Raw genomic sequence first — 14,035 nt, 5'->3', positions numbered from 1 at the left:
TTGGCAACATTCCCCAAACAAGTGTGTGTGTGTGTGTGTGTGTGTGTGTGTGTGTGTGTGTGTGTGTGTGTGTGTGTTGCACATAGGGTACTCTGTGGCCTCCTTCTCATCACTTAAACATGGTGAATCTCACCTAGCTTAAAAAATCTCAAGCCCACATTTCTCCCTCTACCTCCCTTTCTCTATCTTTCCTACTTCAGCCACATTTCTTGGAAAAAAAAGGTTAACAAGGCACCTTCAATTCCTCACCTATTTTAATCCTTAGTACCTATTCATTCATACATTAATTCATTTAAGAAATAGTAATGGAGGCCACATCATTTGCTCTGTGCCTAAGATTCAGTGGTGAGTAAAGTCAAATATGGTGCCTGTCCCCACGAAACTCCATCTGTGGGGATAGTGGATATCCAATGTACATTATAAGGGAGAGAGTAAATGTTTTCAACTGTAGTACTTGTAATTGACCAATCACTAAGTTAAGAGATTGTATCAATAAGTTTTTCCTTGTTATGCTTGATTTTGGATATATTTCAGACACCCAAGTTAACTAAACCTAAGCCTCAAAGGAGTTTTGGAATGACCACTCTGACTCATTCAACCACATCCCTGAAGTGAGATCATTGTACTGCTTCACACATTTTTTAAAGATTTTATTTATTTATTTGACACACAGAGAGAGGAGAGAGCAAGCACAAGCAGAGAGAGTGGCAGGCAGGGAAAAGCAGGCTCCCCTCTGAGGAGCCCGATGTGGGGCTTGATCCCAGGACCCTGGGATCATGACCTGAGCTGAAGGCAGCTGCTCAACTGACTGAGCCACCCAGACACCCCTGCTTCACACATACAAATCATGTGTTCTAATGGATTCAGTGCTACTTTTGGAGGCAGTGCTAAAAATTGTAACTTAATTGACCTCCAGGCAGCAGATTAAAGTACCATTTTATTATAATATAATGTTACTTTTACCATTTACTTTAAATTAAATTATTTATAAATAACAGAGTTCCTGAGGACAGGTGGAGATTTAATACTAAATGGAGAACTGCTTCTCATTTTTAAGTTGAAGAAAGGAGTAAACAGTATGAACTGGAAGCATACGAAGTTTAACTTATTTTAATATAATCATGTCTTTGAAGCCTGAAATACTTATTTAGTCAAAGTAATGCCAAAATATCAAATCAGAACATATGTCATACTCTATAGTTGAGTAGCTAAATCAAAAAGAAATAATATTAGCTAACATTTTGGGGGCTTATCATGAGCTAAATAGAGTTCTAAGAATTCCACAGTTATATACAAAACTGTAACATCAAAAATCTTATTACATTAATAAGGAACATAAAGATAGTTAAGCACCTTACCCTTAGTTACACAGCTGAATAGTCAAACCAAGTTTCAAGTCCGAACCACTCAACTACAAAAAATCTTTTCTGAGATTCTAATTGCTAGACACTTTTACTTAGACTATTGTACACATAGTACAATCAAGAAACAAATGGCTTATAAAATTATACTGAGTTGGCAAACCCAGTTTAAATATGTTGCACCAGCATACTCTCCTTGTCTACTTAAGTGATAATTGAATTCCTATTAACCAAGGTTTTTATGTGGCAAAATCAACTTCACAATCTATGGATTAAAGTGAGCCCACAAGAGCCTGTCATTAAAGCCATGTTTTTATTAAATGTACATACAAGTAGTGTTTGTAAGCATCCAGTAATGGATTTACACAAAGACGAGGAAAAAAATTCAGCAGGCTTTACAACATTTGCTGAAGAAACTTGGGAGAGAAGAAATTGTAACTTTGGGCAATGTGTCAATGATAAAAATACAGATTGTATATATTATCAGTCATGTAATTTGTGAAATACCTTAGAAGCTATGGAGTAGAAAAGAGTTGGCATTATCTACCGAAGACAAAATAACGTGAACCCAGGAGGGAAGGTTATCATAATTAAGTAGCCACATCAAAAGACACATATTCCTTGGCTTGCATGTTCTGATGAGAAAGCTGGTACATATGCTTTATAAACTCTGTGGAAGGACTAAGGGAGAATTAAAATATCAAAAGTCATCATGCTGTGGCAAATAGAAGGTAAATAAAATACTAAAAATTTTAGTAAATATCAAGACTAACAATGTCTTAAGAATTAATTAAATCACACACACATAACACTTTCAGAAAGGCTAGTGATTGAAATTATTGAATTTCATAAATATATGGCACAGAAATATAACCAAATTTTTTAGCAATTGATAATTCTATAGTCAGTAATGGACTAAAATTCAGAATTTTAAAATATTAGCCATACATTATTGCTCAGAAATGCAAAAGAAAATATAATGAAAAAAAAAGAGGGGTTGCTGGCCAATTCAGGCAGCTGAAAACACCCAGCTGATTTGCAAAGGTAGTAGAGATGACCGTGAACTCCTCCTCCTGCTTCGAGTGGATCATTTAATAGCACTTGAGTCTGGTCAGAGGGAAGGAATTTTCACATATTCAGACAGTGGGTCACATTCTAGTGTTTGGAGACAATCCTAAGTACAAAAGCATATCCTTCTTGTAACCTTGCAGTGTTTCCTGTTGATATTTACCATCTTCTACATCTTATCAGTGTGTTCCGTTTCTTCTGCTCAGTTAAGTCCTAAATGGCTGAGTTCCTAAACTACTAGCTCCTTGCTGTCCATTTACTAAGTTGTTGCCAGAGTGATTATTCTAAAAATCCTTTAATGTTTTTACATTGCCCTCAAATCCTAACTCCATAGATATGATAATATTCTTAATTGAATATAAATAAATTAAGTTTCAAAAAACTAAATTTCTTCCTTGTCTTGGATCCACAAATAGCAAATTTCCCATGTGTTCATAAGATAGATCCGTCTCCATTTGTGCATGAAAGAGAGACCATTTGTTGACATGTAGATAATTTGTTGACATGAAAAGAAAAAGAAAAAATCAGTACACAAAATGCCTGAAATGGATGCCATCTCCCTTTCTCTACTCCGTCTGTCTCTCATTCTGTGGAACATAATTTACAGAGGCTTCGTAGACTTTTCATTTGGATAGCCAATGAAACTCAAACTCATTTTAAACTGAACTCAGTATTTTTCCTTTTCTCAAACCCTTTTTCTTTTCGATTCTATAAATTAGTCATTTTCATTGGAGTTTACTAAGGTTCTCAAACTAAAAAAAAACTTTAGGGGCAAACTTGAGACCATTTTTGCCTTAACTCTTTACTTACTTCCTTTTCAGTTATGACACCAACATTATCTCCTATCTGGATTATTATAATATCCTTATAAGTGATCTATTTGTCAATAGTCTTATTATGTTAGGGTCATGCTACTTGCTATTACAAATAAACCCTGAAATCTTCAAGCCTTAACAAAACAGAGGCTTGTTGTTTACTCATCAAAAGTCCAGTTTGCTCACATAAAGTCTAATGAGAATGGCAGCGTCTGTGTCCTTTGTTTTATCAACTCATTCAGTAACTGAGAATGTGAAATGCATCATCAAAGCTCATTGCCAGTTGTCCTGAACACTGACCTAAGGCAAGCAGGTGGAGGAAGAAGGAATATGGGAGATGTATAGGAAGTTTGGAAATGTAGTTCTTAACTGGGAAACTACTTTCTAACAAAAACTCTACACTAGAGATGAGCATAAAACCTTGGAAGCTAAACCATCTCTGCCATATATGTTCTCTCCAAACTAACCTTTTTTTTTTTTTCTGGTCCATGACTATTCTAACATGTGAATCTGTGCCAATTCTCTGTTTAAACACCTTGTATCACTCCCATTACTCTCACAAAAATAGTCGAATCCCCTATTCATAAAATTTATTATCTGGCTGGAAAATTTTGGGAGTTGAAAGTGTTCCTTTAAGTAATTGTTTTGGGAAAAAAGGTGATATTAACATTATGTAAGGATTGTTCTGGACAAACCAAGGCAACATATAGTCATCCTTCTTATAAGATGCTTTAAAATCCACAGCCTTCTTGATGTGGTATATATACACAATGGAATATTATGCAGCCATAAAAAGGAATGAGATCTTGCCATTTGCAACGACGTGGATGGAACTGGAGGGCGTTATGCTGAGTGAAATAAGTCAATCAGAGAAAGACATGGATCATATGACCTCAATGATATGAGGAATTCTTAATCTCAGGAAACCAACTGAGTGTTACTGGAGTGGTTGGGGGTGGGAGGGATGGGGTGGCTGGGTGATAGACATTGGGGAAGGTATGTGCTATGGTGAGCACTGTGAATTGTGCAAGACTGTTGAATCACAGATCTGTACTTCTGAAACAAATAACGCAACATATTTTAAGAAAAAAGAAAAAGAAGAAGATAACAGGAGAGGAAGAATGAAGGGGAGTAAGTCAGAGGGGGAGACAAACCATGAGAGATGATGGACTCTGAAAAACAAACTGAGGGTTCTAGAGGGGAGGAGGGTAGGGGGATGGGTTAGCCTGGTGATGGGTATTAAAGAGGGCACATTCTGCATGGAGCACTGGGTGTTATGAACAAACAATGAATCATGGAACCCTACATCAAAAACTAATGATGTAATATATGGTGATTAACATAACAATAAAAAATTTAAAAAAAGAAAAAGATATGCTAAGAAATTTAGAAAAAATAATCTAAGTTTATCACCGAATGTACATTAGTTTCTCAAATTTGGTTTTTCCCACCTTATTAAATTCATATTTCCATTTAAAAAAAAAATCCACAACCTTCTTGCCTTTTTAAGCATCATATCCAAACCATTCTGTACTAATTTAATACGTGTACTCGCCATATTACACTATTTTAATTCCCAAAAGGTGTTGTTCCCTTTCTTATTCTGGAGCTTTGTAGTACTTCTGTTTCCTCTTCCTATAACCAACTTATCATCTTTCAGGTCCTTAGGCATCACTTCCTATGGGAAATCTCCATTTTTTTCTACTGAAGACACTCTACCCTTTTGATTCCTTATAACACCAAATGAACTGTGTTATAACCAGCAGTTTATTTATATGCACACCCCCACATCAGACTTCTTGGGAGCAGAATATGATTGTCACCATTTTATCCTTGGCTCCTGGAAAGAGATCTAGCATAGAATAAATATTTGATAAATAAATATATGATGAGTAAATGAACAATCTATCTTTTCTTTTCATGTCTATTTCCACAGTATCTTTTGTTTCTTCATTATCAGATGGACAAAATAAGATCTGTATCTACATAATAGGATGTTTATAGGAATTAATGGATATAGTACAATATACGAAAAATTCTTAGTATATTACTTGGCACAAAGATAGTCTCACTAAGTTTTAGCAATTATTATTCCCCAAGCTTAGATCAAATGTATAATGTGATCTCCTTGTGAATTTTTTTCCTGATCGTTTTCAGTCAAAAATATTTTCTCTCACATTTTTGTGCCCCTGTATTGGATAATTCTCTCATCATTTGACTTATACTGTAATTAATTGAAAAGAATTATGTCTTCCCTAATAAGTTATAAGCCCTTGATAAGAAGGTCTTCTTACTGTGGCTATCTAGTGATTGGTACAACATGGACACCAAGTAAAATATCTATAGAATGTCTTATATTTAAAGAAAATTACAGACTGACGAAACATAATTTTGAGGATTCTCCATTGTAAGAGAGAGATGATAGTGACTTAAAAAACAAACAAAGAACTCTTGATAAATAAGTCATATTTACTTTGAAAGAAAGAGACTATTTTTTTTGCTTGCTTGCTTAAACAGTAGGAGAGTCTTGTAGCATTCTAAAATAAAACAGTATTTTTAAACTGTGTTGATGTATTCTGGAGAGACTGTTCCTTCAATTTCTAATGCAACTAGCCATTTGCCTCCAAATGGTTTCCTCTTCCAATAATTCACATGATAGTAGATTTTTAGTAATTTAAAAAGACTTTAAAAACCACCAATCCAACTCCTCTCATTTTACATATGAGGAATCAAAAATCTGGAGAAGTTAAGCAACTTTGAAATTTTACCAGACAGTAAAGGATTTGGGGAAATATAATCACTAGTTATTTATCCAAATAGTTAATGTCTTCAAAAGTATCAGTAATGTAGATGAAACTGTCAATTCAATATATTCTGGATGCAGTAGAGGCATAATTGACTGTCTGCTTGAATTACATTCAATTATATTGATGTTTCACTAATACGTGTTGCAATGAGCATAACAAAATCTCTCCCAAACTTGAACTTTTTTCCCATGTTGTTGAAAGACATCAGTTTAATTATCTTTAATTTATAGTTAAATTTTAGAACTACTGCTCATGATGGCACAATGATTTTACTTGCATTTAGGAAATCCGGTTACCTTGAATCATTTATACATATTTATAAATCATGAATGGTGCTTTTTTTTAAAAAAATGTTTGAGACTAATTATTTCCGTTATTGCAAATGTCAGCAGTATGAAGAAAAAGTTGTAGAATGGAACAAACAAACGATACCAGAAAATGTTTTATAATTGCCTGTGTAATCCACTGTGCCCTTCATAATCTAATGCCATTTGAAATTGTGCACTGATGCAGATGGTAACATAGTGAATTTTGTCATTAGTTACTAGAGAATATCATTTTACCTTGCTTCCTTTTATTGCAGAGCGTTATATCTGAACAGACACAGAAATACAAAAGTAAATGCATTTAACTTATTTACCTTTTTGTTTTGCCAGTCTATCATAGTATTTTAAGTGATTGTTCTTAAATGTTTTCTTTGGGTAGGGGGGAATGTCATCAACAGTAATCAGAATTATTACTGAGTGGTATACTTTAAAAGTACATTCCTGGGATGCCTGGGTGGCTCAGTCGGTTAAGGGGCTGATTCTTGGTTTTTGGCTCAGGTCATGATCTCAGGGTCCTGGGATCTAGCCCTGAGTAGGGCTCTGTACTCAGGAGGGAGTCTGCGTGCGGATTCTCCCTCTCCCTCTGCCCCTCCCCCTGCTCGTGCATGCTCTCTCTAAAATAAATAAATAAATAAATAAATAAATAAATAAATAAATAAATCTTTTTTAAAAAAAAGTACGTTGCAGGGCATCTGGTGGCTCAGTCGTTAAGCGTGGGTCTTCGGCTCAGGTCATGATCCCAAGGTCCTGGGATTGAGCCCCACATTGGGTTCCCTGCTCAGCGGGAAGCCTGCTTCTCCCTCTCCCACTCCCCCTGTTTATATTCCCTCTCTCACTGTCTCTCTCTCTCTCTGTCAAATAAATAAATAAAATCTTTAAAATAAATAAATAGTACATTCCTATTGATAATTTGGTGATTATAATACTGAATTCAAAGTGTTGCATTAAATAAGGTATTCCATATAAAAGACTTAACACAATGCTGGACATACAGTATACATTCATGAGATGGTGATTACTTTTTTGTTTACCAAAGGAAAGCAAGTTTTGTTGATATTAGTCAATGACATACTTTATGAAAGAGAAGTTGAAAAGTGCCTGTTTTCAGTTTCATAACATTATTTCCCCCAAAAGAAGATTTTATATGTATATACTCTGTTAATTACTGAGAATAAATGAAAGAAGAAATTTTTTGAAATTGGATCAACAAAATTATCTCCTAATGGTTTCCTTTATTTTAAAAAACTTCTTGAGAGTATTGTAAAAGTCTCCACTGAAATTCTTGTTATTAAATAAGCACAATATAAACTGTGTTTGTTGTGTATTCAGCTAGTTTAAAATGTTTTTGTAGTGTTGCCCTCATTGCTGCAGGAGTTGAAGATAAAATATATGCTGTGGAATTTGCAGACTAGCTGAAACAATAAAACAATGCACATGAAATGGCATTTACGCCAAAAGGAAACAATTACATTAATTGATCTAATTGAATTGTCAATTATCAAAAGGCAACCGTGATAAGCCACTATCTCAGGCTGGTCTTTTGACTGTAGCCCCCACTTTCTTGCAAATGCAGAATGGTGTGACCAATTCTCACTTGGTGCCAAATGAACCTAGGCTAGAATAAAAAGACAGCACCAAGAAAGGGGTGGGAAGAAACTTGCAGCAGTCATGGGATCAGACTTGCTCTTTCGTGCCTTTCCACTCTCTAGAATTTAAGAAGCAGAGCAATATCCTGTGGGAGAATACCTTAATTGAGTTTGAGCCATGAGGTAAAGAGTGAGGCATTCATGAGAAGGAACATCTCTTGTGGAAATATCTTGTTTACTTAATTAAAGCTTTCATGGTTTTTATACTTAAAATTCCTCAAAACATCATTGGTAACAAACTGGTGGTTAAAAATTTGCCACAGTCTTGTAATTGTATGGACATCGATGAGTCTTCAGAGATGATGAGTAGTGTACTTGAGGTTGCACTCTGAGATCAAGACAAATAATTTCTAATAGAAAAAGCCAGAAATTAGCACAGTATTAAGTGTCTTGAATTATATTTGTTATTGGGTAAGTGGATAAGTAAATAAATAAATAAAGGAATGGAAAATGGGAATATTTTAATACTTTATCCCTTTATACTTTTGAAATAACATAATAATCATATTAGTATTGAAATAATAATTTCATATATTTCTAAACATCCAAATATAGATAGATGGATAGATAGAGATACTTAGATATAGGGATGATTACATAAAGGTGATAGATAGATAAATATTCTTTAGGGAAGAAAAACTTAAAAACTGCTTCATGTGGGAGATTATCCCTGAAATAACGTTATCTAGATAACTTACTTGGAAATCGATATGGTCTATTATTACCATCTAGTGGCAATGTCTTTGAACTGCAAATTCTCAGTACCAATATGGAATCTAAGGGGGCTTGGCCAATTCAACCCATTTTCTTGATGCATATGTCAGAAATATTAATTATTATATGACATCACCAACCACACACATATTACCTTGTAAAAACTTTTTCATAAAATGAAACTGATTTGAATAAGGCCAGTTACAAAATATTTAAATTAGTTTCGATAGATAGTAAAATCAAAATTGGGCTGAGAGGAAAATAATATGTTTAAGTTGAATTAAATAACCAAGAATAGGGCATATGAATAGAAAAAAATTTCTCTGCAGAGTTTGGCAATATAGTCTGCCAGTTTTAAATGTATAAGTTTAACTAGATGAGAAATACGCAAAAAAAAAGTCAATGTTGAGGTTGAAGTTTAGATGTTCAGATTAAATAGCATAAATTGGTGGTAAAGAATAAGGATAATACATTTAAAAATGATATAACAAAAATACAAAAATATGAATATGTAGTTAGGTATGTTGTTATGGGAGAAGATAAATTGGGAATTGTTTGCAATGATTTATAAGGATATGAGCACTTATTTGTGAGTGGTCATTGGGGAAATGCAAAGAAAGCAAAGAATCTGTAAGATTTGTCAATAAAGATACAGTACTTGATAAATTAGGTGAAGGAGATAAAGGAGATGAAGGTATCTCTAAGGTTTTAAGTATGGAGAACTAAGGAATGATCGTAGTGTTTTAAGTATTAGGGAAATGAAGAATAATTATTATAGACCCTTGTTATAGGATATCAATCTCATAAAAGCTGGACAAAATTCTAAGGAATTTTCCTACACTTTGTCATTTAATCCTCCTAATCCCCGTTTTTAAACCAGGCGGGGGTGATGGGAAGGAATTGGAGCGAACTATATTACATCATTTTTCCAAGACCTTACAGCTTAATATAGGCATCATTGGCATTTGATTCCTAAACCCATGTGATTCTAAGAGTTGGTGATTTTTCTCTTCTCTGTGAAACATCTTTAGTTGTTTAGCACCTTGATTAAGATTTTTTTAACTAAGTTAATGTGAAGATTCTACAGTATATCTAACCCTTTATTAAAAAATATATAACTTGATATAATTAAAGTTTAGAATTTGTGAAGTTTACTAGGTTTTTTTCTATATAAAGTAGGAGGTGTTTGTCCTGAAATATAAACCTAAAAAGAATAAAATAACGGAATATAGAAAAAGTATGTTTATGTGTCATAATTTTTTTAGTTACACCGTTGTAATAACTGAAAGATGGTTTGCTAAATTGGGCAGTGCAGGGTAAAGATGTGATTCTCTGGTCTACCATTAAACAGTCAGAAGTACCACATAGATCCAACCTGTCTGATACTCAGTGAAGGGACAGACAGTAGGCTGCATGCAGAGATTACCTGGCATCTCCCTCGGTTGACATGTATGCCTATTTCTGGTTGTTCATGTTTATTAGTTGGTAACAATGTCTTTATTAGTATAATAATAATAATAATAATAATTATTATTATTATTATTATTATTATTATTATTATTATTTATTTTGGAGTTAAGTAAACTCCAAAAATATTTTCATAGTCTCAGCTAACCTATAATTAGTAATAGTTACATTAATTAATAATTATTAATGATATTATTGTCCTTTCATTTTCAGAAGTGTCCCAGTTGGGATGACGAATTATGTTGTTACCCTAGACAGGCATACTTAAACAAAGACATGATGGTCTGGTAAAACTTATAGACCCTTTTTAGAATGATGTTTTAAAATGCATAAAATAGGGGTGCCTGGGTGGCTCAGTCAGTTAAGTGTCTGCCTTTGGCTCAGGTCATGATCCCGGGGTCCTGGGATCGAACCCCACTTGGGGCTCTCTGCTCAGCGGGAAGTCTGCTTCTCCCTCTCACTCTGCCCCTCCCCCTGCTCCTTCTCTCTCTCTCTCTCTCTCTCTCTCTCTGTGGCTCTTTCTCTCAAATAAATAAATAAAATATTTAAAAGAAATAAAAATAAAATACATAAAATTACAAAGGGAAGCAAACATATCACAATAGAGTTATCAAAGTATTTTAAAAATCAGATTTGTGTTGTAGTGATCATTGTGCTCCTTTACTAATTCATTAGTTACTAAGATCTAGTGATGGGTTTAACAACCACTATAATTTAGAGAAGGGATAACCAAAGACTATTTCAACACAGCTGTAAGGTGAGAAATATATTTCTAATTTCTGTGGCTGAAGAAGTCAGAAGTCCTAATTCTGTAACTTATGGCTTATATTCATTCTTGAAGGAAATGCTAACTTTCAGTTCCTTAAAAATTAAGATGTATTTTTTCCTAACCCCAAAATCGAATAGTTAATTACTTCTAGATATACTACATTTCTGGTTTATATGCCTTCTCCAATACTGGAATTGAGCCCCTTAAGCTCACAAATTATTTTACTTTTGTATCTTTAGTAACAAATACAAAGCATAACCTATTATACACATTCAATAAATAAATGAATGCATAAACAATAAAGTCAGTGAAAAAAATCGAGGATGTGCAAAATGAAACAGGAAAAAATACATGGTAACAGACACAGTTTATAGAAGAGTTTCCAAACGAAGACTTTAGCTAGTGGTGGGAGATATGATATGGAAATGAAGATGAATTGTTGAGAGACTGAGACTTGTGCTCCCGCCCACGTTTTCAGTGTGGTTATGACCCCCTTGGGCAATGAAAAAGATTGCCGGGCCTGCCCTCGCTCCAGACTGACATCTCGCTAATCCCCGTATTGTGAGATTGAGGATAGTGAAGTTAGGTCAAAGGACCGTTCTGACAAGGGGAAGATGCTCATCTTTTGTTTCTTACATCTCCTTACTTCCAGTCCCATTCACAAATTCAAAAGTACTCTCTGGAAGGTTTAGGCAGTGCTGCCGGAGGATTTACTCTACCTCTGTGATGTTTGTCCTTTATCTGGAAGTCTGTTGCCCAGATGTCTTCACATCTTCTCCTTCGGAGCTCTCGGCAGCTCTCTATCTTGCTGCTTTTGCACCCCTACCAGCTCTCCCATCAATGGATTGAAATTGTCAGATAGAGGAAACATACATTTTTCTTTCCCATTTACACATAGGAGGCTATAGGTCGTGTTTCTGGAAGTGGGGGAAAGCATCTGGAAGTTTATTATGTAAAGAGAAAAAATCGAACTGAATGTCTCACGAAAGAACATTGAAGCTTCCTTTACTGTTCCCACTGGGTCTCAGCAGAAGCACATTCTAATTCTGCCTGGACAAGCCCCTTTAAATAGTCTAGCCTCCCGCAAGGACAGTTGTATCTCCTCGGCTTGTCAGCAGTGATGATCTGAACAAAACAAAAACAAAAATAAAAAAAAAAAACACCTGTCCAAATGATGTGAGTGCAGGGAGAGAGTAAGAGACCACAGAACATAATGAAAGAAGGGCACAGGAAGGAAAAGACAGTAAAGATGTTCAAGGTGTTTAATGATAAAACATATTCCCTTATAATGAATGTTCTCAGCAGTCCTGGATGAGTGGAGATATATTTACATATAAATGTAATTATATATAATATATATAATTACATTAATTATATATATATTAATATATCATTTCCTTTTAGTAATTTGTACTGACATTGTCAATAGGAGTAAGATTAGCTATTTCAGAGATGATAGGTGATAGATGTGATATTATAAATTGTGACAGAGGGGACTACTTTGGATAAGATTGGGGGTAGGTAGGCATTTTTTAGTAAGTGACATTTGAAGTGAGATCTGAGTGATTAGAAAAGAGACAGTCGTTAAGAACACTTGGGAAAGGAGTAAGCCAGGCAGAGGGAAGAGCTCAGAATCTTGTAGGGTCATGTAAGATCTAATTAGCTTCTCATTAATTTGGTTCTCACTCCGTCTTTTAGTCACTTAAACAGTACTTGTCCCCCTTTAAGAATTGGAGAAAACTCTAAACAAGCATAGGGTTCAGGAAAACCTCTATAAATAACACAGAATGAATATATATTCTAAATGACAGTGGGTTTTAATAGGAAACACTATAGTTTAGGAATAGTCCTAAGAGACATATCAGTTCTATTCTAGAAAAAAAGCTGTTATAAGGATGTCTAGTTACCAAGGAGAAAATTTGGTCAAGTTGTTATTAAAGTGATTTCATTTTTTATATGATTACATGTCTCAAAATTCACAAATAATCTCATAATCTTAAATGTTGCAAAATTTCAAAGATAAATTTTGTCCAGTCTCTCATGGTGAGATGTTTCAGCTTTCTAGAAGTTACCCATTGCAAGCTCAGAATATATAGGTGGTACCTAAATCCACTGGGAGATAGATCTTAATAAGTCCCCCCAAAAACATCAATGTAATATAATCTAAGAGATCCCATTTGAAAATTTACACATTCTGACTATCTTTCTAAAGAGGGAGAACCCAGGGTCATTGGTCAAAAAAAAAAAAAAAAAAAGAAGTAGTTCTGGAAGAGGAGACATTTAAAAAATAATAACAGACTTTACTTATTTGAATGTTACATTTTATTGAATCATAGCAACTATATACACACAAGGAAAAACAAAGACAAACTGACATCAACCTCCAGTGTTTTAACTGATGACCATAAATGTAATTTAATGAAATAAACATACTTTTCTCTCTCTCTCTCTCTCAACGTGGGCATGATACCATAGGATCACAATAAGGAATTCTATTAGTAAGACTGTTTCATTTACTTATTCACAGGTTTAATAATTAAGGGATAGAATCTGCTGGTTTAATTTTCATTTTATTCAAATTTATATTTGCCCTTCCGCATATTCACTTTGCTGAATGGATTTCTATTTCCCGGTCAAGCTGGCAAAAAGGTTCGTTGGTACATTAAAATGTTAAATGGTAAAAGACAAGTAAGTAAATAAAAACAATTAAAATGAATAGTTTATCATCATCTAAATGCAAACTAGTACAACGCAGAGAAAGCCAATGCCATCTTTTCCCATTATTCACTTCACAGCCATTAATTATGCCAACATACATCACAGTAAAGAATGAGAAATTTTGACAACAGTGCCATGAATTGAAAAGACAAGTATGCACTTCAGCGAATGGATAGATTTAATAGTATAAAAAGTATAAGTATTGTTAAAATTCCAAAATTAATGCTAAAAAGACTTACAGTCATTTTAAAAACAAACTTTATGTTTATAACAGTTTCAGATTTGCAGAAATATCGCAGAGAGTACACAGAGTTCTCATAATCCCAGAACAGTTTCTCCTTTAC

The 14,035-nt window shown here is 34.2% G+C and overlaps 1 protein-coding gene across 1 annotated transcript in view; it reads left to right on the top strand.

Moving 5' to 3' along the window:
- The window catches only part of GALNTL6 (polypeptide N-acetylgalactosaminyltransferase like 6), a 1,206,234-nt gene that overhangs the window by 379,747 nt on the left and 812,452 nt on the right, over positions 1 to 14,035 (top strand). The gene's annotated exons all lie outside the window — the stretch shown is intronic.

This window comes from Eumetopias jubatus, unplaced genomic scaffold (genome assembly GCF_037043125.1).
Source record: "Eumetopias jubatus isolate StellerSeaLion01/CBP00866 unplaced genomic scaffold, mEumJub1_p1.0 scaffold_2, whole genome shotgun sequence".
Taxonomy (NCBI): Eukaryota; Metazoa; Chordata; class Mammalia; order Carnivora; family Otariidae; genus Eumetopias; species Eumetopias jubatus.
The sequence above is the reverse complement of the archived record's forward strand: the minus strand, read 5'-3'. Positions and strand labels throughout refer to the sequence as shown.